The following is a 25,339-nucleotide window of genomic DNA, read 5'->3' as shown; positions in this document are numbered from 1 at the left end:
GGCGCACATACAGAGGGCAGAGAGAGAGGAGGAGGACTGGGAAGAGAAAGAGACAGAGAGAGGCAGAGAGGGGGGTGACAAACTGAGACTGACTGGCAAGACTCTTTGAACTTTTGGATCTAACTCTAAGTGCAACTCTGAATTTTAATCCACAGTAGTAAAAAGGTATGCAAAGGAAAAATCCAGAGTGAAGAATAAAAGACTGGAAGTTTAGCAAAAGAGGGGTCTCTACTGACGAAATCAAGTCTCAGAGGGAGCTCTAGGAGATGAAGTGGAGGGATTTGCCGGAGATACTCCTCAGATGCCGAAGGAAGGGGAAAAGAATAATACTCTCTCTATACAGAGAAATGTTGATATGGGGAGAAGTAGAGTTGAGGAAGTTGATATTAAATGACTAAGATCATTTTATGCAGTAGGAAAAAAGTTACCCATCATTTGACACATAATCAGCTTATTACATTGATCTTTTTCATAAACTATTATGAGAAATTGCTTTCAAATAGCTGTTGTTACTGATTGAGTTCTGTAGGTAATTGGCTATAAATAGCATAGGGAGATAGGACAAACAGAAGATATGGGTAACCCTCGAAATGTATCTCACACACACCACATCCCCTCCGTGGACATAGAGGCAGGCAGCATTGTTATTTGTGAATGCAGCTGTGAATAAGCTGGAGCACTAGAGGTGGATCTCTGTCCTGATGTCCTTAACCAGCCAACCCATGATGTACTCTACAAATAAGGTCATGTTTGCTCTCTGTGATTTTCCTCTTTCTTTCCTTTTTCTTTATTCCTTCCTTGTGAATATTTAAAATGTGCTAGCTATAGGAATTAGAGTTTTGAATAAGATAGCTATAGTCTCTGCCATCACAGTGGTGAAAAAATGATGAAAGGATTAAGAAGGGATGGAATATTTCAGAAGCCTGGAGCCTTGTATCTATTTTACCACCTGCAAAAGTTTTTATAAGAACATTATTTATTGATAAGTTGTCAAAACAGAATCAGCCATGCTTATTTTTATTGAAATTGGAAAGTTGATTATGTCCAACAAACTTGACAATTTATGTGGATGAACCTTTGGAGAAAAGTCAGTCTTTTAAAAACAGCATGCTCAGCTAGGCTACGTCTGGTTTTATTTAATTGAATATCAATAAATACATTTTGCGTGTGTCATTTCTTTTGCTACCTTTTCTCCACTTGATAAGGGTACATTAAGCAAAAGCCTTCTCCTCCTTCCTCCTCCTCATCTCCCCCACCTTCTTCTTCTTCTCCTTCTTCTTCTTTCTCTTCTTCTTCTTGTATTGTGACAGGTAAAGGTAATTAAATTATTTGCAATGATTTCTTTATCTTCCTGAAAGGTTCTGGCACAGGGTTGCTGTATACCATGTGAGGGGAATTGGAGGGACATCGGTCCTTGTAGAAGTTATGCAAACTAATGTACCAAAATACAAACTAGCCATGGGAATGTAACGGAGAATGTAGAAGGAAAACACTTTATGTCCAGTGCCCCAGTCATGTTAAAGAATCCACTGCTCCCTGTAGAGTTTAAATTTCAACAATGGCTTGCATGACAGGTTATATAAGCATTGTGTGGTATATTTAATTTAACCTTTCTTATGTAATGTCTAAAACTGGTCCATTCAGAACTTTGGTTCAGTTTAAGAAAAGCCCTTCTGTCTCTTGATAATCTCTGAATCCCAATGATTGATTGGCTTTATCATTTATTTCCTCCCTGGGTGATATTTCAAGTCGTAGTCATACCCAAGGCCTTCATCTCTTCCCTTCATTTGCTTATCATTAATTCCAGTTTTAGTAGTTGACCTTCTCCCTCAGCTGCCATTCTGTTTCTATTTCTGTCTTAGAAGATAGCGATAGGAAAAAAGAAAAGAACTGGATAAAATATTTTATAAAATCATATCAAATCTCTTCATAAATTAAGCAACTGATGTCCATACTCATGGGCTAATGCCCTTCTCCAAATAGTCACTGGCTCTCCTCTGTCAATAGAAAACCAACATTGGTCAATAGAAAGAACACTTGCACTGCGGAAAAGAAAGTTTGCTTTCGTTTCGCCTAGTATAGTTAAAATATGCATAGCTTTGAGCTTTCACTTAACGTCTCTGAACCTTGTAATTTTATAAAACAGGAACAAAAATATGAACATATTCCATACTAGATCATCTTTAGAATCAAATGAGATAAATTCTGTGAAAGTATTTCAGTTTTTGTACAGTACTGTAAAAATACTCTAAGTATTGTAAAAATGAAAACCAGGACTATGGAGGTAAATTCCCATACTATTGGTTATGCATAGTTGTCGTTTTAGATCTCAAGGGAAGCATCCCTAGAGTGATATTTCTCAGTATAAGAATTAGTAAGTATCAGTATTATATTAGAAAGAAAAGTTCTAACCAAGTGAAGCCCTTCATCTTGTCTATCCATGAAATGAATATTTCAAGAGTTATGGTGATTTCAAGCATTGTACACATTCATATTATAGGTCCATTATAAACCACAGGAAGTACTAAAATTCAAATAGATGCAGAGTGAAGAACTCAGAAGAACAAATGGTTTTATAAACCCTTCTATTTTTCTTTATTTCTCAATCAGAAAATGGGTATTTTTCAGTAGAGAAAAGTTCTGACTCCATGTTTATCTGACAGTTTTAAAAAAAATTTCTCTTTTCCCAGCTAATTTAATTATAATTATTTGTAATATCTTGAATTATTTAATCAAGAGTGTTCTATGACCCTTTGATAGTATTTTTAAAAAACTTTATTTATTTACTTTTTTTATTTTAAGTAAGCTCTTTGCTGAACATGAGGCTTGAACTCACAACCCTAAGATCGAGAATCACATGCTCTACTGACTGAGCCAGCCAGGCACCCTGACCCTTTGGTAGTAATTTAGTTTTTACTTTCTGCTATGTAAAATCTAAATGACCCAAGATTTTCAAAAGCAGAATCTTGAATATAAATTGTATGAGTATTGAAAAATAAAAAATAGAGACTTTTAAAATCTTGTGTTGAAATAGTGGTGAGTCTCAAAGGACATACTTTGTAAGAAAGTTACATCTGAATACTCTTCTACAGCTGCTCCAGAGGGATGTGAGTTGATTTGGTGACAGATAAGCTTGGAAGACAATATAATCTATCACTGTGGGATTCCACTGGGCATCACATGGCCTCAAAAATCTCAAGTTCCCTTGAGCTGACTAGTCTTTCATTTTGTTCTACATTACTGTAGTCCTCTAAAGTAGAAGTAGATGAGGCTGAATGAGGAACGGATTATTTATTACCTTGCACCTAATAAAATGCATTAAAATTCCACTTGCAGGATATAACCATACAGTTTTATGCTTTTAGAAGCACATTTGTCTTATGTACAAATGGACAAAAAACTTATGTGGTGGGCTCCACTCTAAGAAACTCTACCAAAAAAGCTAGATTTTAAAAGACTAATTATATTAAGTGGTAACAATGAATAAAACACATGGTGCTTTCATATGCTGCTGGTGAGAGTATAATTTGCTATAACCACTTTCAAAACTCTGCCAGTAGCTAAACAAATTTAACATTCATAGACTCTATAACCAAGCATTTCCACTTCTAGGGATATACCTAACAGAAATGCTTATGTATGTGTACCAAAAGATATGTATAAGAATATTCATATTAACATTATTATTATGAGCACGAAACTAGAGACCCAAATATCCTTTAACAGAAGAATGGATACATAAATTATGACTTATTCATTTAATGATACATAATATATAGTAGTGTATAGTGATGGTTATTAATGATGTATAATGTAGCTACATGCTATAGAAATTATGAATAAACGCATTTATGTTTCAAAAGCAGACAGAACTACTTGTCTATAGTGATCAAAGTCAGAAAGTGATTCTTTTGGAGAAAAGGGAAGGGTTAGTGTTAGGGATGAGCCATAGGGAGCTTCTGGAATGCCAGTATTATTTTATCTTTTGGTCTATGTGGCAGTCCCACAAGCATGCTAACTTTGTGATAATTCATTGAACTGTGCAATTATGACTTGGCCACATTTCTTTATATATATTGTACTTCAAGAGAAATATTAAAATAAAAAAGGATGTTGAGGCAAGAATCAACGAAAGCATCAATCAAATGTGAGAGTAGAATAAAGATCCTTTGCAGAAATCACACATAGCATTTTTTTAAACTTTACTGAGATATAATTGACATGTAACATTGTATAAATGTAGGGTGTACAATGTGATGATTTGATAAATATATATATTGCAAAATGATTAATACAATAGGGTTAGTTAATACCTTTCTCACCTCACAAAATTACTATGTGTGTGTGTATGTGTGTGTGTGAGAACATTTAAGACCTATTCTCTTAATAACTTTCTAGTATATAATATATCATTGTTAATTTTAGCCACTGCTGTATATTAGATTAGATCACCAAAACTTATTTACCTTATAACTGGAAGTTTATACTCTTTCAGCAACATCTTCCCATTTCTCCTACTCCTGACCTTTGGCAACCATGATTCTACTCTCTGTTTCTGAGAGTAGAAACGTATAAAAAAGAACTTGTCAGATTATCCAATATTTGTCTTTTTCCGATAGGCTTATTTCACTTACATAATGCTCTCAAGGTTTACCCATGTTGTCACACATGACAGAATGTCCTTTCTCATGGCTGAATAATATTCCCTAGCCTGTATATACACCGCATCTTCTTTGTCCACTCATCTGTGGAGGAACACTTAGATTGTTTCCATATCTTGGCATTGGGAGTAATGCTGCAGTGAGTGTGGGAGTGCATATACCTCTTTGAAATACTGATTTAATTTCCTCTGAAAATATATCCAAAAATAAGATTGTCAGATTATAAGGTAGTTCTAGTTTTAATTTTTGAGGAACTTCCATACTGTTTTTCATAGTGACATGCCAGTTGGCTTCCTTACCAACACACACAGCATTTTTAAGGGAACTACTTGTGTTTATGTCCTGGAAAATGAAGGTATAAACCAAGAATTGTGCAGATTTAGGATCTAGGAAGAAAAGAATGGTTTGGGAGAGTAATAAAGGGAAGTTCAGCCCGACAATCACACAGAAAGCTTTGAGAATAAGAGTCCTATGCAGAGCAGGAGGACGGAATACTCCAGGCAGGTGTTTAAGAGATTTGATATTATCCCAGAGAAATGGAAGAATTTAAGAATTCAATAAAGGCAAAGAATGAAAGAAAATAATAAAGATCAATGGAAATATAAGGATAAAAGGCTGCATAAGAAAGAAAATAAAGCCAGAGAACACTTCTTGGCTTTGCCACAAATAATGTTTAGTAGTCATAATAGAATAAAACCCTGTTTGTTATTATCCAAATCTCAAGAGCTGGGTGTCCATTTAATCCTAGGACTGGCATCCCGAAGTAGCTACAGACTACAAAGGATGGACAGCAAAAAAAAGTGTTATATCCTTGGGCTAAGAATGCAGACCCTCTCCTGGTTCTCTGTTCTGTGCTTTGAGGTTTCTTGTTAAAGCACAGAAACTCCAAATGAATTGGTGGAGGGCTCAGAACATGTCTCTTCTGACAGAAGCCACTGTTTCAGGGTAGGGATTTTGGATGTAATTTTGCATCACTGTTCTAGAACATACTAGATGTGTAACATTGAACAATTTATTTTCATCTGTGACTCTCGAACTTCTCTGTAAAATGAGAATTGCAAATGGCTCTAAGGCTATTGTGATGTTTAATGGGATAACACATGAGATTCCTTTTCTTATTGCTTTGTTCATGACATATTTAAATGGTATTTGGCCAATTTTGGCTAAGGTATAACTCACATTATCTAACACAATGAATACGCATATCCCTGTGTGCATGAAGAAAATAAATGTATTTTTTGGAATCTATTATATCTTAGGCATTTTTGAGAAGTGGGTGGAATACAAAATGAGTAAGATTCATTATCTTTTCTTAAATTTTAGTTGAAGATACAGGATATAAATAAGTAAAATTAAATACCATAATGTTTAAATATCAATATGAGACACATTATAAAAAGGTGACATATAATCTAGAGAATCATATATGCTGTAGACTGTCACCACTGTTACCAGTAGCACTAAGTATAATGACTCACAAGGAAAAAGATGATGGCCCCAAAGTGGACTTTTCAAGGACACTGAAGACAATTCTGTTTAAATAATTTAAATTACTAAATCTTCCAAATAATTATCTAAGCCAAGGAAACAACTAACATTGATCCTTACGCAATAAAAGCTTAATCAGTCAAAATGTTTAAGCAAGGAGGTTCTAATTAGATTATCTGGCCCACTGAGGGTTAAGTTAAATAATCGTTTATACTTCAGCCTTTGCTGAAATTCCTTTTAAAATGTTCGCCTTCCTTTTCCTGCCTTAAACAATTTTTTTTAAAGATTTTATTTATTTATTTGACAGACAGAGATCACAAGTAGGCAGAGAGGCAGGCAGAGAGAGAGAGAGGAGGAAGCAGGCTCCCCGCTGAGCAGAGAGCCCGATGCAGAGCTTGACCCCAGGACCCTGAGATCATGACCCAAGCCCAAGGCAGAGGCTTTAACCCACTGAGCCACCCAGGCGCCCCTGCCTTAAACAATGGAACGCTGTTAACAAAATAATGGCAGGATGCTATAGGACATTACAGAGTGCGAAAAAGGCTGAATATTGAGATGGACAATCAATGCCCTAAAACATTTTTTTTTTAAGATTTTTATTTATTTGACAGACAGATCACAAGTAGGCAGAGAGGCAGGCAGAGAGAGAGAGGAGGAGGAGGCAGGCTCCCTGCTGAGCAGAGAGCCCGATGTGAGGCTCGATCCCAGGATCCTGGGATCATGACCTGAGCCGAAGGCAGAGGCTTTAACCACTGAGCCACCCAGGCGCCCCAATGCCCTAAAACATTTTAAGAACACTTTTTCGGGGCTGCTAACTTCGCTCAAGAGATTTTTTTGGTTTGTTTTTGTTTTGTTTTTGTTTTTGTTTTTGTTTTTTGTTTCATTGTCTTGGGGATATCTTTGTGATTAGCCTTTCTCTGAAAGCAAAGTAAGCAGAATATTCCAATACGCTGAAAGCCATGGTTACCTGGATTCCAGTAAATCAGGCTCTTCCTCCATCTGTTAGGTGAGGTACTGATGGAAAAGGGTTCTGCTGTATTTGACACCGAACTGCCAGCTTGGATTTTGAGATGAAAGTCTGAAAAATGCCAGATAGCAGCTCCAGCTTTCAGTGCCAGCCGCAGAGATCAATATCATTTGTACACCACAGGGAGAGCATTTGTTCAGAAAGCTCTGTGCCTCTGGGTCCCAGGGAGAGAATAAGGCTTCACACTTTGTGTGTTTGCATAGCAGTTTTCTTTACGGATAGTAGTGAGCCCTTGTGAAGTCCAAGTGAATTTTATTAATGTGAGCTGTGTGTGCAACGTGGGAGTGTGAGGCTGCTTCCCACCCCCTCTCTGAATTTATTGATAGTGACTGATTCACTTTGGAGCTAAGAAGCCCTCATGGAAAATAATGTACTCGGAGCCAACACCTGGAAGGCAGACCTACCCAGGCATGATTGATTGAAGGGCACGTGAAAAAAGCCACGTTGCCATGGGCGACGGGAGGGCGGGTGGGAGAGAATCATCCCTAAGTGAAGATAAGCTAAATTCAGCCGAGTGGACCTGCGGGTTGGAGGAGGAGAGTGGGACTGGGGAAAATATGTTGCCTGTACCTTTGGCATTTACACTATCTGGTGGAGAAGGTCGTGTGTGTTGAACATACAGAAGCAACAATTAATGTACAAGGGCTGCTAATCTTATCCTCTTTATGATGCCCTAAGAGTGATGGTGATGGCTTATTCAACTTCTTTTTTTTTTTTTTTAAAGATTTTATTTATTTATTTGACAGAGAGAGATCACAAGTAGATGGAGAGGCAGGCAGAGAGAGAGAGAGGGAAGCAGGCTCCCTGCTGAGCAGCAACTTCTTTCTGCTTTTATCAGATTTGTTCTTGAGATGTGTGATTTACAATCTTGAGAATAGGTAGAAGTTCATGGATGGTTAGAACTTCCGGGAGAATGACAGGTGGCAAGTTGAAGGTTGTGTTTAAGATGGGCAGCTTTAATGAAGAACTAAAGAAAGAACTGGAGGATATGGGGCATGGAAAGGTGGTGTTAAGGGCAGGAGGGGGTCCAATTTTTGTGTGGCTAATAGCTTATATAATTCTTGGGATCCTCTTTGAGAGAAAGAGTATGAAATTCTAAGAAACAAATCAGGTATGAAAGTGAGTGTTTATTAAGAAAGAGAAAACAAATCACCATAAATCACAAATGTTAATTAGATTTCAGATATCACAAAAATCATTAAATATGTAATACTCTTATTAATTAGTTATTGTACACACTAATCTGAATATGTTGGAGCCTTAGCTTCCAATATGATGGTATTTGCAGAGGGAGCCTTTGGGAGGTAAGGAGGTAATTCTGGTTAGATTAGGTGGGTGGGTGGAATCTTCTTTACTGCCCTTACATTGGACATGGGAGAGCTCATTCTCAATCTCTCCTTAGCATGTGCACAAATAGGTCACGTGAGCACACAGTGAGATGTCAACCATCTACAAGCTAAGAGGAAGAGGCCTCTGAATGAGATCTAGCTTGCCAGCTCCTTGATCTTGAACTTAGCAGGCTCCAGTCCTGTGAGAAATAAATGTCTGTTATTTAAACCACTTAGTCTGTGGACTTTTGTTATGGCAGCATAAGCAGAGTAAGACATGTTTGTAATAACATTTTTCCGTATATAGTTTTTGGCTGCATATATTGAACATTTCATCATGTGAAAACATACAATTTTTGTAATATTTTCAGCCTTAACATGGTTGATTGAAAGTGTGTATTATTATTACTAGTTGTGACGCATGAGATATATGACTTACCTTATAGATACACTCACCATTTTATAGGTTTGTGCCCTAAAAAATAAAGGAATTCTGATAAGTTCTGATAAATCAATGTTTCCCACCAAAAAGGCAAAAAAAAAAAGTATGGTATTTTTATATTTGCAAACGCCACATTATTAAATATTTTCAAAAAGGAGAGGATTTCCCTGTTTACTGTGCTTAAAATTTTACATTTTTGATGATTTGAGGACTTTTCTACAAACTGGGTTCAGGTACTCTCATTTAAAATCTGGTTTCTCCTGTACTGCGTACACCGTTCTAGTGCTAGGTGCTATAGGACAGATTCATTTTTCATTATAACCTTTGTGTTTATGATCCTGGGTGAATTGGCACATGGGCAGTGGGAGTATTCCTGAAAGCCATTATCACTGAGGGAGGCTAGAGATAACTGTAACCAGCATAAGTATGTTCCACTCAAACTAAATGTGTTTTAAATTCTACTCTTCCTTAGATTCCCAAAGGTGGCCCCAAATCCCAAAGATTCCCATAGTCACTCCATTGTTACTTGACAAGAGAGCAGGTGCAACAAAAGCGAAGTTGGGGTGTGAAGAGACAATGATCTTAAATATATTATTTTTCCATATTTTACAGAAATATGGGATCTTCTGAACATATTGTTAGTCTTTTCCTTCCCTTGTTGATCTTTTGCCTGGTTGTCATATCCACCGTTGGAAGTGTGTCCTGAACTTTTCAACTATTTTCATTGAATTGTCCTCTTGTCTCTTCAATTCAGTCAGTTTTTGCTTTGTGTATTTTGGGTCTCTGTTGCTAGGTATGTATATGTTTTCCTGATGGAATTACCCTTTCATCATTATCATTATAAAATTTCCCTTTTTATCTTTAATAATCTTTTTGTTTTTAAATTTTATTTTGTCTGATATTAGTGTAGCCACTTCAGTTCACATCCTTCCCAGGGAAGGCGATAATTGTTGGCTTGATATTACATAAAGTGCACTATCATTTTTATTTATATATCAAAAATGCATCTTGTGGGAGGAGGCAGAAAACATTAATATTGGAAAAATAAATATAATATCATTAGGAATAAGTAACCTTCATTCTTATTCTTATTTGTTTTGGTTATGGAAGGTATGCTGTTTGGATAGCTGTGGGATGCAACAATTGTTTGGGTGAAATATAAAAAAAGAACTTGAGTGTTGTACTTTGGAATTCTGCTTTCTAGTTTAGAGTGAGGGAAGAGGCAGTATGGGTTAGTGTTTTTCTTTGTTTGGGGTTCAATTCCCCTGACATCATGAGAACTTATTTGTGCATGAAAATAACTTCTCTGAAGTTTCATCACCATCTAGACAAACTAGACAAGCAAGTCCCAAGCTAGACATCTTGGACTTACCCACAGTTCTTCGTGTTTTCCCATGTCCCACATCAGTACAAATGTGTCTTCAGCTATGAAATCTTGCCTCATTTATCACTCTTCTCCAGATCCACCTTACCCTCCTAAAGAAGTCAGTAGCTTCTGTATCTCTTCTGTATTCTCAGAACAGTTCTTATACCCTTGTTGTAGCGCTTCTTGCATTGTATTGTCTTTCTTTTCTTAAATGTCTGGCTTCCTGGTGACAATAGATGGTGAATTCTAAGAATAAGGACTATATATTATTTATCTTTGTGTCTTCCCTGCCTGGTATACGGTACGTGGTACACACCTAATAGATATTTAGACCTCTTGAAAACTTGAACATGAACATCCAATATATTTAATCAGCTAGTACTAGAGAGTTTATTTGGAGAGTAAAAGAGTAAAAAATAGAAATACTTGTGCCAGATGTTTATGATTATGAATGTCACCTTAAAAGTTAGAGGAAAATGGGTTATGTATTAAATAGTTATGTATTTAATATTTAATCACTGAGATAATCTATATTCATTAAGACAGTAATTGGCATATGTTCCCTTTGGCTTTTACACACCGCTTGATTAAATTACAGATATTTAACATATAGCTAGATTTTATTTTAAATGGCTCTACACCACATATAGTTTTAAAAACACCTACATTCACATGAACAACGGCATGAGAGCCCATTAATAACTGCAGCTTTTTAACAGGTTATTGGGTTGAAATTAGCTTATGTTTAACCTAGTAGAAAAAAGAATCCCTCCAAACTAGGATCTTCTCTATCTCCAGAGTAACTGTGTTTTTGACAGTTTTCCAGGAATGTAGATCTGATAGGTCAATACTGTTGATTTTTGAGACTTTTAAAAAAATGTTATTTTAATTCCAGTTAGTTAACATAGAGTGTTATATTAGTTTCAGTATCCATGATAGTGATTTAACAGTTCCATACATCACCCTGCACTCCTCACAACAAGTGTGGTCCTTCATCCCCATCTGTTGATTTTTTTTTTTAAAGATTAATTTAATTTGGTGGGGGGAGAGAAAAAGAGTGAGAGAGAGAGCATCAGCAGGAGGGGCAGAGGGAGGGAGAGAGAGAATGTCAGGCAGACTCCTCACTGAGCATGGAGTCTGAGGCAGGGCTCATTCTCGCAACCCTGAGATCATGACCTGAGCTGAAACCAAGAGTTAGATGCTTTAACTGACTGTGTCACCTAGGTGCCCCGTTGATGTTTCTTAAAAGCTGAATTATTTCTACCAAACTGCTGACAGTATTCTCAAGCCTGAGACAGACGTAACCTTAGAGTCTTAAATTTGAATGGGATATTTTAAATCAACATAGCCTAACTTTCATATTGCACAGACGAAGAAACCCAAGTCCTAGGAATGGAAGTGATTTTCACAAGGGTAAGAACCTCCATTTCTGAAGTTCTAGCCCCGTGCTCTTTTCCCCATACCATTCAGCTTCTTACAAAACATTTAATAAACAGATTCATCCCAATATCTACCAAAATCCCAGCTGTTTTGCAGGCACTGATGTGTTTGCTGATCTCAAAATTCTTATGGGAAGGCAAGGGACCCAGAATAGCCAAAACAGTCTTAAAGAATGAAGAGGACTCGCATTTCTCAATCTCAAAACTTACTACAAAGCTATAGTGATTACTTGACAGTGTGGCACTGGCTATAAGGGTTGACATAGGTAGCAATGGGATAGAACTGAGAATCCATAAATTAATAAATCCATAATTCTTATATTTATGGTCAATTGATTTTCAAGAGTGTCAAGATGATTCAGTTGGGGAAATAATAGTCCTTCTAATAATTTATACTGGGACAAGTGGATGGCCACATCCAAAAGAATAAATTTGAATCTCCACCTCACACTACATATAAAAATGAAGTCAAAATGGATCATAGACCTAAATGTAAGAGCTACAGCTATGAAGCTCTTAGAAGAAAACATAGGAGTAAGTATTCATGATCTTGGGTTAGACAATGGGTTTTCAAGTGTGATGCCAAAAACAAAAGCAACAACAACAACAAAAAGGTAAAATGGAAATCATGAAAATGAAAAATTTTGTGCTTCAAAGTTCACCATCAGAAAAGGGGAAAGAAAATCCACAGAATGGGAGAAAATATTTGCAATCCGTATATCTGACGTGAGACTTATATCAAGAATATACAGAAAAATCAAGGGGCACCTGGGTGGCTCATTTGGTCAAGCCTCTGCCTTCAGCTCAGGACACGATCTCAGGGTCCTGGGATCAAGCCCTGCATCAAGCTCCCTGCTCAGCAGGAAGCCTGCTTCTCCCTCTGCCTCTGCTATACTGCCTGCTATTCTCTCTCTCTCTCTCTGTCAAATAAATAAATAAAATCTTAAAAAAAAGAACATATAAAAAAATCTTACAACTCAGCAATTAAAAGACAGCATAATTTAAAAAAATGAGCAGAGGATTTGAGTAAACATTTCCCTGAAGAATATATATGAGTGCCTAATAAGCACATAAAAAGATGCTTAACATCATTAGTCTTTAGGGAAATACAAACCAAAAACCATATGCCTCAGAAATTCCACTCATAGGTAAATACTCAAAAGAAGTGAATATTTATGTCCACACAAAAACTTGTACCAAATGTTATCGTAACATTACTCAGAATAGTCAACATGTAGAAATAACCCAAATGTTCATCAACAGAATAATGGATGAATAAAATGTAATAATCCATAAATGGAGTATTTTATTATATATAATATATATAACATATATTTTATATAATATATAGTATAAGGAATATAACATATAATAATGTACATAATGTGCATAATGTGTATATAAATAATGTATATAATAAAAAAGAATGAAGTATTTTTTTAAAGATTTATTTATTTATTTTAGAGAAAGAGTGTGTGCATGCACATGCATGGAGTGGGGATGGGGCAGATGGAGAGGGAGAGAAGCAGATTTGCCATTGAGCACGGGGTCCCACTGGGGCTGGATCTCACAACTCTGAGATCATGACTTGAGCCAACGTCAAGAGTCTGACACTTAACTCACTGAGCCACCTAGGCATCCTGGAATGAAGTACTGATATGTGTTACAACATAGATGAACCTTGAGAATATTATGCTAAGCAAAAGAGATGAGCCACAAAACTACATCTTGTACAATTCTATGTATATGAAATGTCCTGAATAGGCAAATCCATAAATATAAAGTTAGCTTAGCAGTTACCACTGATGGGGACCAGGGGGAAGAAAACAAAGTGACTGCTAGTGATTTCTTTCTTCTTGGTGTGATGAAAACCTTCTAGAATTAGATAGTGGTGATGGTGACGTAATCTGTGACTATGCTAAAAACCACTACATTTTACAATTAAAATGGTAGGTTTTATAGTATATGAATTATAGATCAATAAAGCTGTTATAAATGAAACTTCTTTGGGGCAAGAACTATTAGTAACTCCATTTTATAGATTAGAAAATGTAGCACTTGGTGAGTTTTAGCACTTGCCTAGAAGTTGCATTGAAAATGATTGTTGAGGGGTGTCTGCGTGGCTCAGTTGGTTAAGCAGCTGCCTTTGGCTCAGTCGTGATCCCAGGGTCCTGGGATCAAGCCCCGCATTGGGCTCCATGCTCAGCAGAGATCCTGTTTCTCCCTCTCCCAATGTCTCCAGGCTTCTGCTCTCACTCTCTCTCTGTCAAATAAATGGAATAAAATCTTTACCAAAAAAAAAAAAAAAAGATTGTTAAGGGGTGCCTGTGTTGTTCAATGAGTTAAGCAGCCGGTCCTTGATCTCTGCTCAGGTCATGATCTCAGGGTCCTGGGATTGAGCCTTGCATGGGCTCACAGGGGAGTCAACTTGAGGATTCTCCCTTTCCCTCTCCCTCTCCCCCTGTTCATGCACCTGTGTTCTCTCTTTATCTCAAATGAATAAATAAAAAGGAAGGAAGGAAGGAAGGAAGGAGGGAGGGAAGGAAGGAAAAATAAATGACTGTTGAGGCTGGGATTTGAGTCCAGGATATCTGCTTCTAAGACCTTCTGCTTTATGGGCAGTGATGGACTGCATTATTGCTCTAATGGAATAGTGGTTCTTTGTGCCACTAGCATATGTACAGTGAGTGAGACAGTACATCCGACAACTCTGAATCGGCTGCCGTAGCCTACCCAGCTGGAATTAGCTGATCTCTCATGCAGTCCTCTAGACAAATCAGCTTAGCGGTAAATACACCTAAGTCCACACAAGTAATGCCCGTTTAGGTGATTTCATCTTTTTCCCTTCTTTGGCCTGTGTACGCACACAGTCTCAAAAGTATTCAGTTACACGTTAAAATGCATGCATGACTAAATATACTGGCCCGAGTCTCTAGAGGAGGTTTTATTGTGCTTTAGAGTCCAAGGGTGGACTTTGCCGATCCGCGAATGAGTTGATATCATGTGCCTCATGACTGAGTAGAATTGGCCATTTGTCTAAATTTGCGCTCCTCACAGATTGGCTAGCTGGAGATATTTCTTTATACCCCTCCTATTATTTTTTCTATTTCTTACACTCTTTCCCAAAGAATCACCTCATGCATCCTTATTGCCCTCTGATATTTCAAATAAAGCCTTGTGCAGTAGCTAGGTGTGTGAGGCTCTCAGGTCTCCAGTGCACAGGCAGGGGCCAGAAAGGGAGCAAAGCATACAAACAAACGACAAAAGTCTTCAAGTGTTTGTGCATTGACGTCCTTGCAAGGGCTAAAAGCCCTTCCTTAGATGATAACTTCGGCTATCTGGTTTTCTAGTTCACATAAATTCAGAACCAGTGAGTTAGAAATTTTAGGGCAACTGACAGAGGGACACACATTGATACAGCAGGAAGGGACAGCTGACAAAATACAAATTCTGGCAGAGGCCCTGAATCCTTCCAGTGATGTCCTAGTTGCAGAATGTCTCTGTATCCTAAGGTGAATGCAGGACCACCAAGCAGGACCTTGCTTGGTGATTATAAAACAGATTCATTGAGTGGCAGCAACATCCCTTGGGAGAGCATGTAAGACTGAGGGGACATGGCTTGACAGGGTTTCTTGTGGAGGAATATCACTGCCTTGTGTGTTTCCGTGCTCCGTGGGGGAGAAAAGGAGAGGCTTCTCCTTCACCTTCAACCAAATGAGAGAAGATTCCGAGCTTGCTGTTTGTCACTTGAGTAGAGACTTTAATATCTGTGATGATGGAAATGTTTCTCTGCCATTACCGTGGTCATTAGCCACATGTGTCTACTGAGGACTTGAAACATAGCTCGTGAAACTGAGCAACTATATTTTTAATTGTTCTAGTTTCTGTTGATCTATATTTAATTTAAATAACCACCTATGGCTATGGGATACTTTATTGGACTACACAGTTCTAGTGTATTCTTTATGAATGTTTTTAGTAACCATAGTGAGTTAACGCTTATTGGTAATTTGCTGTGTACCAAATACTGCACTGAGCATCCCAGTACCTTCCCGATCCTCCCGACAGCCACTCGATATAGGCACTAGCATTATCTTGACTCGATCCATGAGAAAACCAAGGCACACAGAGGTTAAGTTAGGGACAGAATTAGGTTAGAACCTAGAGGATTTGATTCTAGAGCTTTTGCTTTTAACCATTGCCCTCTGTTTTGTAGACTTGCCCCTTTAATCTTTCCTCTACCGTATTCATAGCTTTTATTAATGAGAAACAGTAGCAGGGTCATCTCTGGAGACCTCATTTATTCCTTTTGTACCATATCTTCTTTCAGTTACACAAACTTGTGATCTTTCTCAACTACTTTTGTATATATACATGTATATTTTTTTATACAGCACCTCTGAGGCAGAATAATTCCATTTGTCTTATTTTGTAATCATCTTTGTTGAATAGTAAGTGGATTCTTTGAAGATGAAAAGATTTTTATCCTTGAAATATATGTTTGGGAGGTCCCTGAGTGCCCTCGTATGTTTGATATTCAGAAGCCTGAGAACATATTATCACCTGTACCTCAGAAAAACCTCATTCGGTCCATAATGAGAATGAGGCTTGGGGGCTTTTTGACATGGTTTTCTATGCAGAAGGTGTTTTCCTTTTTGATACATGAGTAAGCCATGGAATTCCATTTGTACTTTTTATTTTCCAAGTGGGATAATTATATAAGATGAAAGATCTGTGTTTTAATATTTTTTTTCTAGGTGCATGGGAAAACTCTATTGATTCTATATAAGCAGACTATCCAATGACTGCAGAAAGAGGATTCACAGGCAGTCTTTAACAAAATATTATAGGATGGTAGCTATTCCCTAGCACAAAAGAATTTGCACCAGAGGCCAGGCTCTGTATGCACAGTGTCTTTTCAATACCCTCTACTTAAATATCATTAGTCCATTTACAGGTGAGGAAATTGAGGTGTAGAAAAATTCAGTTGTTTATCCAGGTTCAATTTGTAGAATCACATATGTAGAATCAATCTCTAAACCTGGATTAATTTAATCCCAAAACTGTCTTCAGGGGGAGTGTAGGATGTTTGAGCAGTAGACTTCCAACTATGGTTGCACATTGGAACTTCTAGAAACCCCAGTGCCCAGGTTGCACACCCGATGACTTAAATCAGAATCTCTAGGGGGTAGGACTTGGGCCTCAGTACACTGGAAAGCTCTCCTCGTGCTGCCAGTGAGCATCCGTGGTGGAGAACCCCGCTGAAGCGCTGTGCACCTCATCCTGCTATGCTTCCTGTCAGGCGACGTGGCAATGCCCTTTAAGATTCGGTGGTGGGTGGACCGAAGACATGCTGCATTTTCTTAAGGCGTCTGTACATTATTTGGAAGAAATAACTTGAATACGGGGTATCCATTTTTCAAACCAGAAAACCAAAGCTAATTTCTATGTTGAGTCCCCCTCCATTCTCTTTGGGAATAGGAAGCAGTTGAATTGCTTCGAGGAAACCAAGTGATGTTGGTCAAATCAGGATTTAAATTTGGTCAATTTAGGGCTGAAAATAATCCATTTCGATGTTTCTGCTTACTCTCTTTTTCTTCCCCAGAAAGAGGCTTTTCCAGCATGGGAGATGAAGTTGGAACCATCTGGTCTGTGGCCGTCCTCTGTCCTCTGTCAGGGCAGGCTATGGCTTAGGTACCTGGTCTTTGGATGTTAGCCTGTAATCCTCTGCATGATTCTTATCTTTGGGGCTCCATGCTGTATTTGCTGGTGCTCTCCCTCATCATGACTGTGGGATCCTATAAAGTCTGCTCATCCATCCTGCCCCTTGGAGACGAGGAAAATTCACATGCCCTCTCATGTAGGCGGTGTGCTTGTCAGCAGATACCAGCTCACGAGGGCTGACTGTGTGACTCTTCCCATCCCCTGTTCAATGACATCAACCTTGGTAGCTTCAAATTAGCCTTGGGGAGGCTTTATACCACTTCAAAGCTCCATGTTTTGGTTTTTTATTGATTCTATAACAAATTACTGTGAGCTTGATGGCTTAAAACAACACAGATTTCTTCTCTGCTTTGACCTCTCTCTCTTTCTCTCATCTGGATCATCCAGGATGATCTCGAGGTCCCCGACTGAATCCCATCTGCCAAGTTCCTTTTGCCATCTGAGGTAACACCTTCACAGCTTCTGGGGATTAGGACACAGACATCTGGGAGGGATCATTATTCTGTCTACTTTAGCCTAAAAAGAGATTTTTATTTTCAAGAGAGCTGGTTGTTAAATATTTACCAGCACACACTCTCCTTGACCCCCTTATACCTTTATAGACTTGTGGGGAAGACCCTAATCTTTCTCATGGCACTACCATTTTGATTTTAAGCGTCTCGTACCTTCTGCTATTTAGGGACATGTATAAAGTTTCCGCCTCTGGAAAGTGGGGCACAGCTACTCTCTAGCCCCCTAGCTTCTCTGGGTCTATGAAGACTCAGGCTGACATTGCAAGGGTGTAGTAAGGCCATCCCGCTGTTCAAACTACCACTTCTCTCCAGGTTTTCTCTCCTTTCTCAGGCATTGCATTTTACCTTGTTTGGGATGGGAAAACTTGCTTTTATGTCATTATACATTCATCCTAAAACTGTGTTTATCAAATAAACTTTATGTATCTCCTGGGTCTTAGTTTTTAATAGCTAAAGGCAAGCTTTTAGAATTTAACACACCTTTTCTCTCTCAAAAAGCTGGTTTCTCACAAATCAGAAGCACTTTTCTTTTAAGATTCCATTCATTTCCAAGTTTCAAAATCCTATTTTGAACCTCAAAGCCAATAAATGCTGTTTCACTATCCTTCTAAAGCAACGCCAGCCACTGAATAATAAATGGGTAGTGGGTCTCTGGGCACCTAGAATATAATACAGCATTTTGAAAATCTTCTGACATAGCTAACAGTGTGGTACTACATGTATCAAAATGCCGAGCAGGCGGTACAGATGACACACACAGGCTGTAGAAGTTTAGTGGGTAGAGAGGCTGGTAGGAGGTACAGCATTAAAGGGACCTTCACGGTATTGGAAGGGCTAAGCTAGCCAGGGTGGATGGTTTGGGTTCAAGTAGGAAAAAATAAGAGGGATGTAATGTCAGGCAGGAGCATGAGTACACAAGGGAGCAAGCAAGTGTCCTTTAGTATGCCTGATGAGATAGCGATGACGGCAAGTCCCAGGGACATGGGTGAGCTAAAGGCTTTGAATGGTAGGCTGAAGAGTTAGGACCTCATTTCTAGTCCCAGGGAAGCAGCTCTCCAGGTTTGCTGTGAGCTCATAGTCCCCGGAGTGGGAGTGCGTGATTACAGCCAATCCTCCTGAACCCAGATCTCAGCTGAGCTCCGCAGCAGCAGAATAATGCCTTTGTAGCGCTCCCTTGACACATAACCAAAGCTTTTCACATATATCACAGGTACGTTCCAAACCTTCCTGTGGGGGATGTGTGCTAGCACCTTCACTCCCTGGGAGAAGATACGGACCTTCATATATCTTGAAATTCTCTTATAAACAGTTTATTCTTGATGTTGACTCTTTAGTTATTAGCTCAGTTTGGGGATGTGTGGGGAATGTAGGTGTGACTGTGGGGTGTGTGTGTGTATGAGATGTGTGTGTGTGTGGTTCACATGTGTATGGTGTGTGACGTGTATGGTACATGGCAGGTATGTGATATGTGGTGTATATGGTGTGGGGTGTGTTTGTGTGTATAAATGGGTGGGGATGTACATGCTGTATGTTTGCATGCTGCATGGAACATGCTGGATATGTGTGTGTGCATGCAAGGCATGTGTGTGTGTGGCAGGTGGTGAGAGTGTGGGAAGTGTGAGATTTTTGGGATATATGTGTATAGTGAATGGGGTATGTTGTGGTTAGTGTGTGTGTGGGTGGTGAGAGATGTGTATGTGGTGTGGTCTTAGTATAAGCATAGATGACAAGGGGTATGTGTGTGGGGAATGGGGTAGGTGTGTGCAACACACCTGTGAATGTGTCCTGTATGCCTTGGAGCCCCTGCTGCGGAGCCGGACTGCCTGAGTCTCCTTGACTGGTCCTATCATGTGAGCAAAGTCCTCAACTTCTTAGGATCTTAGTTTCCATAATTATCTCTAAAGAGAGAATCATAAGGGTGCCTATGTCCAAGTGGTGTTATGTGCTGTTTCCCATGAGGCACTGGGAGCAGTGCCTACCACGTAGATGACACTCAGTGAACGTTAGCTGCTGTTGGGTCACATCATGGGTGCTCGGGTTTTCCGGCGTTGGTTAAAGGTCACTCTGCCCTTTCTGTTGTTGGATGACCCTTGGAAGCAGCAAGCGGTGGCAGTTTATTATAGAACTGTTAGATCCAAGCTAACAGAGAAGATTTCTCTTCTTCACATCCTCGTTGATCTCCAGCATCACTGCTCATCTTTGCATTCACTGTAGATTCTGACAACATGCAAAATTCTTAGCTGCTTGGTTTTTCTTTCTTTCTTTCCTTTTTTTCCAGAAACCTGCCTGTGGTGATGAAGAATAGAGTTAGTACTCCAGCGTACTCCGCGAGTAAGAAAAGAAAGGCAAACGTCTGACAAGGGCAGTAGATAGGTGGCTATGTTACCCACACCCGAAGCCACAACTCATTAATAGTAGCGTATGTTCGGTAAGATGCAGATTGTTAGCTGCTTATGTAGCCTTTTAGTCGGAACAGAGAAAAATGCCCATGGAAACACCCTGAGTTTCCATTTAGAATGAAGGGGGATGGCTCTGGCTGCTGCTTCAAAGACTGACATTCGTTGTGGACAGTGAGGAGCCTGGGGTTGAGGAAAACTCGTTTTCCTTCATTTTCACCTGATCCAGAGAGGTTTCTAGGGCACGAGCAATGAGAGCCCACTTGAAGACATTTTATAAATGTCAGGACCATCCTGTCCAGGTTATGTGGAGAGTAGGAAATATTAACGGTAACTTAATAATAAAATTAAGACTGTCAATTTTTTGTAACTGGACAAATGTAAAGCCGTATTGTATTTTATACAACTAAATATATATGTATCTCCCATCAAATGTAGTCATCTTTTGTCTTTCTCTGTCCTCTTATTCTGCTTTATTTTATTAACTCCCTTCCTCTCTAGATTGTAAGGTTCACAAGGACAGAAATTTTACCTCTCTTACTCATGGCTGTAGCCCCAGTCTTTGAAAGAGTTCAGGTATATGGCAGGTGCCTATATCTAGTTGTTTAGTAAATAAATAAGACTAAAAAAAGAGCAAAAAGAAAATCACTTAACTGTCTAATAAGAGGGTTTGATAAAATACATCACCTTCCTACAGTGGAAGACAATGGAATCATTAAAAATGATAAGGCAAATTTAAATCCTTATTTATTAATGTGAAAACATATATTATGTATTTAATGAAGAAATCAGGGTACAAAGCAGTGTGTTCATCTTTTGCATGTACGTTTTTAGTTTTGTGTATGTATGTATATATAGTTATACATATATATTTGTGTAGAAAATTCTATAGCACATATATTGGTCATAGTCTCTGGGTGGGGGGGTCAATAGGAGATTTTCATTCCTTTTGCCTTTTCATATTCTCTGAAAAATTTAAACAGAAGTACAAATTGCTTTAAACATCAGAAAAGTAAAGATAATATTCTTTAAAAATAGATTTTCTTTTTTCTTTGTTTTTGTTTTGAGCTTCTAAACCCTTCCTTCAAAGCCTATGTCCCGGCTCTAATTTGTTCCAGTTGCCGTGGGCAGTGGAAACTGGGCACTCAGGATTTTGAGAAGTATCCAAATAATTTCTTCTGCTTGATCAGTATGGGGTTGAACTTTTTGGAGCTTCAGAAAAAAGAGAATAAAACTCCAGCTTCTGGGGCGCCTGGGTGGCTCAGTGGGTTAAGCCACTGCCTTCGGCTCAGGTCATGATCTCAGGGTCCTGGGATCGAGTCCCGCATCGGGCTCTCTGCTCAGCAGGGAGCCTGCTTCCCTCTCTCTCTCTCTGCCTGCTTCTGTCTACTGTGATCTCTCTCTGTCAAATAAATAAATAAAATCTTTAAAAAAAAAAACAAAAAACTCCAGCTTCTGGCATAACAGAGGCCCTTATCACATTTATTAAGTGGAAGAAATAATGGTTAGAAACTTATACATGGCTTAGAAGATGAGGCAACTGTGACTTAGGGAAGGTTAGTACCCTGCTTGAAGTCAGTTGTGTGGACATTAAATGACACACTTGGGACACACAGCCAGCTCTTTTCTGACTGTAGATACTCTTCTCTTTAATCACAATTCTAGACTGTTTTTCTGTGTTTTAAATTTGTCAGTCACATCATTAACGGAACTACCTATTGTGTGCACATTCCTGGTCCCTTCTGGTTTTTGGGTGACCTTATGTGTATTATTCAAGGTGAATTGTTTTGGGATCATTCCAGAAAGGTTTAGAGACTTTGTGGAGGCCTTTGCCAATAACGGGGTATTTTACATAGAGAGTATATTAGGCCTGCTTTGCTTTATTGCAAATGTTGTTTTGCATCTCTAACTTGCTTGTCTAGGCTTAAACTTGTACCTCCTTTTAGACTGTATCAGGAAATATAGAACCTCATCTGGCGATTGTGGGAAATGCTGGTTTACCTTAGCAAACAAATGATCAAATGTTGTATTCAATTGGAAGAATACCTTTTTGTTTACCTTACATAACTGTAAAGGGAACAGGCTCATTGGATTTCACTTAATTGATTTCATATTCTAAAGAAAAATAGGTTTGTAGTTACAAATACATATCTCATTAGCTAGAATCTTACACAGCTTCCTCGTGAAGTCACTATTATCTGGGACAGCAAGAGGTTAAGTCGTCTGCAATTACTTAGCCATATAATGATGCTGAAATAGAACAATTAATTTTCCAACATAAAATTTCAGGGAATGAACACAGGCACCCAAATATAAGAGATTAATCATTTAAGTATTGAAAAAGGGACATGGAGACCAGTTAATTGCCAGGACCTGAAAGTCAGTAGTCTAATCCGATTAAATATGTAAATGGGGCAGTGCTATTAATTTTCAGTGTTCTTTTGGACTAATAATTAAATGATGGATTTAGAAATTAATTGCTGGGTAGTGGGCTGCTTGTCCAGAAAACACTGCTTCCCTTCACCAGCTGTGCCCAGCACTTGGAAATTCTACGGCCTAACTCTTTTTTTTTTTTTCCTGGCCATGGAAGAAGGGAGAAGAAATTCACAGCATGAGCAAATATCCTTCTTCCTCTGCTTTCTCCCTGACATGACAGTCAAAATGAGAGAATATTTCTCCTTGCGGACCGTGCTATATTGCTACTTGACTTGTAATAAACGTCAGGAGAATAGTGCGAGCGAGAGAGGAGAGCTAACCCCAGTAGTGCTGCTTCTCTCCGGAAAGCAGATGTCTAAATAAACGCGAGTCTCTGGTTTGAAATGGAAAAAGCCCTTCCCTGCTCGCATCAGCCGGCAACCATCTCTGCTTCCTCCTCCCCCAGAGGAAACATTGTCTTGAACGGTGCACCAAGGACATTTCTTCCATTGTCATCTGGACTGGTTTGACTTAGCACACTCCTCAGCCTGTTTCCCCTAGATGACGGTACGATGTGAGCCAGAGTGCAGTGTGATAGCGTGTTCTGCTCATAATTTGGCAGTGTGGCTGTCAGTGGTTGTGTGTTGACATGCCGTGGGGTGGGGTCGCCCGGATGCCAGAAGGGTCTGGGGTCCATCACAGGCAGGCGGGGGAAACAGCCTCATCCTGCTCTAGCTAGTAGATGGGCTCTGCCCTCTGTTGTATAATCTCATAGCACATCGTCTGTAAATCTGCTCGGTGATTTATTTGAATAATCCTTGAATACTACTAAATTTCTAATTCAGGCCTTTACACATACTGGGTGTTCTGAAAGGTCTGTAGAATACAAAATTAAGTGAATAAATGCATGAAGAGGGGAAATACAAAGTTCTGTTTTCTTGGTAGGTACTGGACAGAGTAAATTAGAAAGATTTTGTGTTGAAATCAGCAAGATCCACTGAAAGACATTCAGATTTGATTCAGATTCAGTTAACCAGTTTTTCCCCCCAATTAGGGTTTTTTATTTTTTTAATTTTTTTAAAATTTTTAACTTTTTATCCAAAGTACAACATGGATGTAACAACAAACTCAAATAATGGAAACTGACATGTGTTTGCTTATATTTGTAAGGGTCCTAAGATTGATGGGGACATTTTCTTAACCACTTGTCAGTACTACCTTTTTTTTTTTTAAGTGCAATTTACTTGAAAGTGCTCTGTACGTTTCAACATTATAAATGCCATATCCCTCCGCTTGTTAGCTGATAGCCGTATGTTGTGAGGGACTGTAGAAAAGGTCTGATGTACCTCTGCATAACTGGCAAGGGGAGCCCAACCCCTTGTATATAACAGGTGTTTAATGTTTGTTAGTTGAACAGAACAGACAAACACATTGGACCCAAAGGATTTGGAGATTCTTTTACTATTCCTTGGTGAGTTTTTGCAAGTTAAGAGTTAGGAACTGACAACACTCAATGCAAAGAAATGAACTAATATTAATGGAATTTCAGGTATGAGTAATGTAGATATTTGGGCTGAGTAGAATTCTTTATCATGTCAGTTAAGCAACTTAGTACTTAAAGTAAAGGTTGCCTCTGACTTCCGTTAAAGCCTAATTTGTGTTTTTCTTCTTTTTATAGACAGGTGAAATTGATAGGGTGAAAGAACAGGGGCTTTGAATTCATACATAGCTGGGTTTGAATCCCCACTCTATCACTGGCTTGTCACTATTGGACACCTTTTCTAAGCCTCTAGACTCAGAGCAAGAACAAAACCCGTGGTCACGGTGGAAATGGAAGATAATGTGACTTATGTGGTATATTGTAGACACTCAATGACTATTGCTCTTTTAATCATTGTTTTTATTTTAGACAGCCAAATACCCATGAAATATGCTTTAATGCTTGTGGGTATCTAAGGGATTCCAATGAAACTAGCATATTTTAGTCTTTTGACGTCCTGAATATCTTCATCTGCTTGGGCTGTCATAACAAAGAACTGAGATTGGGTATCTTAAATAGTAGAAATTTGTTTTCTCACAGTTCTAGAGGCTGGAAGTGTGAAATCACAATGTCAGCATGATTTGATTCTGGTGAGAGCTCTCTTCTCACTGTATCCTTACCTGGTGGAGAAAGAAAGCCAGCAAGCTGTCTGTTGCCTCATAAGGACACTACTACCATCCTGAAGGCTCCACCCTCATGACCTCATCTAAACCTGATTATCTCCCAAAGGTACCATTTTCAGATACCAAATATTGGAAGTTAGGGCTTCAGCATATGAATTCTGGAGGGATAGAATTCAGTCCAATGTACCCATAGAGAGGTTCTATCAGAATTGATTGACATAAAAGTTTTTCAAATAGTAATGGGTTAATCTGAGTGAGAGCAGTGGTTTAAGGGAAGGTGTTTTGCAGCTCAGTGGGTTATGATTCAGGCTGATCGCCACCTCCAAGTACTTCTGTAGGTTTGTCATTCGAATTTTAAATTTTCTTCCCTTAAAGTGA

The sequence above is a fragment of the Enhydra lutris genome, unplaced genomic scaffold (genome assembly GCF_002288905.1).
Source record: "Enhydra lutris kenyoni isolate GAN:26980312 unplaced genomic scaffold, ASM228890v2 scaffoldscaffold22, whole genome shotgun sequence".
Lineage (NCBI taxonomy): Eukaryota > Metazoa > Chordata > Mammalia > Carnivora > Mustelidae > Enhydra > Enhydra lutris.
Note: the sequence above shows the minus strand (reverse complement) of the source record.